A 4,909-nucleotide genomic window follows, 5' to 3' on the forward strand; every position below is an offset into this window, starting at 1 on the left:
GGCCCCGCCCCTTCTCACTCCGGCCGGCTTTCGCTCCGCCTCCCCCCTCCCCCCCCCGCCGGCCTCCATTCTTGACTTCTCTGCCGGTGAATGGGGAATGGAACGCGCCGCTGACGTCACGAGGAGAGAAATGTAAGCAAGGCGGCCCGGCGCTACTGCGCGCCTTCATTCATAAAAGAAAAGAAAGAACGCAACGGAGCTGGCCGGCGCTCATTCATGAAAAGGAGAGCGAGAAGGGCGCAGGAGCGGCCGCCCGCCCTGCCTGCCTTGGAGGACGGCGAGGGGTCAGCGGGCTTGTTGGCACCAACCCTCTGCTTTGTTTCGGGGAGGGCGCGCGGGGCTGTGCGGGCGCCAGACGCGGGTTCCAACCGGCTGCGTCTCACTCACACGTTGCATCCAACGATTGTGCGTTCCGCATGCATCCCGTGCCGCTTAAGGGTGTACACTTAAAAAAAAACCCTTAAGGATAAATCTAAAAATATTATGAAAAATAGGGCAGAAATCTGGATCTCAAGCCTACTCCCTCCTCCCCAAAACAGACGTTAAGCCGTCCCCCGCGCCCCTTTCGCTGACCTGAGATGGCCCCAGGAGAGCCATGATTTTGCCAAAAAGAAGACATTTAATATGTAAGGAGAGCTACATGTAAGCGCCCCCCCCCCATGTGGCCAATAGCAACTTCTTATTGCTTGATTGGGGGCGGGGGTTAAGCTCTCTCCCACCTCCATGCTATGGTCCTAGTGTCCTCAGGGCCTTAGCACCTGTGGGAATTCAGGCCTTCAACATCCTCCAAGCAATTCTGGGCAGCATTCCCTCCCCAGGGGTGGCCACACTGTGGCTCTTCAGATGTCCATTGACTCCAATTACCATGAGCCCCTACCAGCAAAGGTGGTTCACAGGGGCTCATGGGAATTGTAGTCCATGGGCCACACTTGGGTCAATCCTGCTGTAAGCTGTGCGCATGAGAGGCTGTACATTAACCCAGGAATTCCCGTTCAGCAGCAATCGGGAGACACCCAGGGGTCCTGCACTGCCCTCTGCCCCTTTAAGGTTACAGCAGTTCTCTTCTGCTCCGGATGTGAAGTGCTCTGCTCAGTAGGGAAAGGGCATTAGGGGAAACACTGATTATGGGGAAAGGCTATTTAAAAAGAGAGCAGGGCTCTTTTGGACTCAAAATGCCGCTGCAGGAAGCTCCTTCCTCCCCCTCAGCTATTTTCCATGCCGAAGCAGCTCCGAAAGGGAGTTACGTCTCTGCTTCTGCTGCTCCGCGTGAGCTCCCTTTCACGTGTATCCGCATGTGGGCTCTAACTGGGGCCGCCCAGGACCCCAACCAGCATGGGGCAGTTCATCTCTGTGCCAGGGGGATATGTCTTGCCGCTTCCATAGCCTGCCTAACTTGGGTAACGGACAATCTGGCCAACCAGTGCGGGAGAGCGGGATGTGAGGTTGGAGGCTCTTTCCCTAGATGGTCTGCCAACCAGCGCCCAGCGCTACTCTTAGGCTACCTGCAACCAGGAAACCACCAGCTCTTTTTCCAAAACAAGGCAGAGCATTCTCTAAGTCAGGGGTAGTCAACCTGTGGTCCTCCAGATGTCCATGAGCCCCTGCCAGCAAATGCTGAGAGAGCTCTGAGGGAACTGACTGGCCCAAGCTCACCCAACCGGCCTCATGTGTCTCAAAGCAGCTTAGAGTCACCTCCCCTTCCTCTCCTCTCAACAGACACCCTGTGTTAAGCTTAGAGAGCTCTGGGAGAACTGGCCCAAAGTCACTCAGCTGGCTGCATGTGGAAGAGGAATGGGGAAACAAACCTGGTTCTCCAGATTAGAGGCCGATGTTCTTAACCGCTACACCAAGCCAGCTATAGCACTATAGTCGAAATGCTATAGGGATATAGCTACTACTGATTTTGTTCTTTGTTTGAAGCCTGCCAGGAGTGGAGGGGTGGGGAGACAGGGCAGCACAAAGGGACAGAGAAGGAAAACCAGATAATCCACTCCTCCTCCGAAAGGGGCCTGCATATGATGGCATTTAGAGCAGTAGTGAGACCACAGCAGGGAATTTCACACCCCAAAACACACTCCTGGTAGGCAAGCAAGGAAGTTTCAAATCTCGGGCAGAACCCTGTGAAGGCCTAGAGACCCCCTGCTGTGTTGGTTCTCTCCGGAGCTCTCCAGGCCCTCTCGGAATGCCCTAAGAAGGATCAGCTAAAATGTGAGCCTTGGATTAAGCGATACTTCCTGCTCCTGCCGTAAAGCTCTTTCACTAAGGTGATTCGCACTGCCGGCATCCCATAATAAGAAGCCTCATGCTTCCCAGTCCAGTTTTGGAGACCTTAAATTCCATTTAAAAGCCTTTACTTGGGCCTCTCGCGTGAAAGAAGGCAGAATCGCGTGACCATGCCAAAGCCAAAGAAGGCAAAATTGCCTTGTCAACAATTTGGATGTCGGGGGGGGGGGGGGACTTCTCTGGCAGGAAAGGGGGGGGCTGCACCCAGGCCAGGTGAAGAAGAAGAAACAAATGGTGCAAAAGATCACAAGTCATACGAATTGCATTATATACTAGTGCCGTTTCGGTTTTCTACGCATTGTGAATTGCGCTTTGTACATGCTCTGTGAAATTGCCCTGTATTTTATCAACTTTTGAAAATGATGTTCTTACTAGATTTTTTATTATTATTATTTCAGTAAATTCCATCCGATGAAGCTGCACGTGACATGCGTAGGGGTTATTCGGACATTAAAGATTTTTTTCTTTTGCACCGTTTGTCTCCTCTTTCAAGGTCTTGACTGGGCTGGTCTTTTTGTAGGAACCCACCATGAAAGCCAGGATCTAGCTCAAGCCTTTTGAAATACAGCTGGTTTCACATACATTGTTTTCCTTAAGGTCACTTTACTTTAAAAATGTCCGGCAGTGGCTAGACCAGGGGTGGCCAAATTGTTGCTCTCCAGATGTCCACAGACTACAGTTCCCTTGCTGGACTGATCTATGCTCTTTGGAATGCCTGTAGTGTCTAGAGGTTTCCATGTGCTTCAGCCTGGGAAGCTGGAGAGGGGGGGAGGGGTTGTGGGGGGAGGAGAAGAAGGAGGAGGTGGTAGTTCTTATATGCCGCTTTTCTCTACCCAAAGGAGTCTCAAAGCAGTTTACGATCACCTTCCCTTCCCCTCCTCACAACAGACACCCTGTGAGGTAGGTAGGGCTGAGAGAGCTCAGAGAGAGTTGGCTCAAGGTCACCCAGCTGGCGGCCTGTGGATGGGGAGGGGGGAATCAAACCCAGTTCTCCAGTTTAGAAGCCACTGCTGTTCACCAGGACACCAAGCTGGCTCTCAGGAAGGCAGAGGCAGGCCATAGCAAACTCCCTCTAACTGTCTCTCGCTTACGAGGTTGCTATAAGTTGCCTAAAATCTCTCCCAGTTTGGAGGCAATCCTGCTCTCTCCCTTCCTCCACAGACCTGTGGTTGCTGTTCATTGATCAGCAGTTCAGCACAGAACTCAACAGCGCACAGATTCAGTCAGCCAGTGACTATGAGTAAAACAGTATTTTTGAAACATGACAACGGCCTGTTTTACAGCCTGTGTTTCCATCGAGGCTCTTTCCTGCAGTCATGTCCTCACATGGTCTTTCAGGGCTTGGGCCCTGGCTTGGATGGCCCAGGCCAGCTCAATTTCATGGGAAAAAGAAGAAGAGTTGCTTTTTATGCACCACTTTTGTCTACCCGAAGGATCCTCAAAGCGGCTTACATTCGCCTTCCCTTTCTCTCCCCACAACAGACACCCTGTGAGGTAGGTGGGGATGAAAGAGCCCTAAGAGAACTGCTCAGTCTGAACAGATCTATCAGGGCTGTGACAAGCCCAAGGCGTTCCCCCAAGCCTGTAGGATATTTCAGAGGTCCTTCCATCATCAAAAAATTGGAAAAGGTTGCCTTGGATGCTCAGCAGGGTCAGGGCTGGTTAGTGCTTAGAGACAGGAGACCACAAAGGTAGACCAGGCTCCAGGTGGGACCTAGGGATCCCCTGGAATTACAGCTTATAGGCAATTCCCCTGGAGAAAATGGCTGCTTAGAGGTGGTCTGGATGGAATTATTGAATTAAGTCCCTACCTTCCCAAGCCCTGCCCTCTGCAGGCTCCACCCCCAGCATCTCCCAGTTTTTCCAACCCAGAGCTGGCAGCCCGAGTCACAACACAGCCAGCCAATGGCAAACCACCTCCGTAGATCATCGTAACTGGGGGGAAACGCATTAGTGCTCGCCGTGAGTCAGTTGCGACGTGACGATCCTGTCCACCGCTATGGGAGACGCAGGACGTCCTCCCTGGGTTGCCTGATTACCATTCTTGGGGGAAGGAGGTGGCTTTCAACAGAGGCAAGCAGCTCGCAAGAAAGGAGGAACTGAAATTGAGACGCCACAGCTACGTGTAGCCGCAGAGCCTTGGCAGAGTTGCTCAAGTCAGACGGCAGTGGGACAATGATGTCTGGGGCTCATGAGCGGTCATGGCTGTAGCGCATGGCCTGCCAGTCCTGCCTACCCCAGAGGCTGCAGCAACCCTAGTCTCCTGGCTTTCTGCAAGCAATGCAAAACTGAATTATTCAAGAGGACGTAGCCCTGACCTGGAAAGCCAGATCTCCTCAGATCTCAGAAGCTCAGCATTTGGATGGGAGACCTCAAAGGATTTGGGTAGTAGTTCCTCCTAGGAACACTAGGGGTCACGAAGGAAATGGCTAATTGACCTCCTGGGATCTGGCCATATCACACTTGCCATGCAATCAATCCATCAATCAATTTTATTTGCTTAAATCAGGTTCGAAAAACAAGGGTTTCTTGATGGTCCTGGAAGGGTTTGCTGGATGGGGGGAGTTAATTATCTATAGAGAGAGAATGTTAAACATTTATTGGGTGATATGACCATGTATGGTCA

This window comes from Paroedura picta, chromosome 7, assembly GCF_049243985.1.
Source record: "Paroedura picta isolate Pp20150507F chromosome 7, Ppicta_v3.0, whole genome shotgun sequence".
Classification (NCBI taxonomy): domain Eukaryota; kingdom Metazoa; phylum Chordata; class Lepidosauria; order Squamata; family Gekkonidae; genus Paroedura; species Paroedura picta.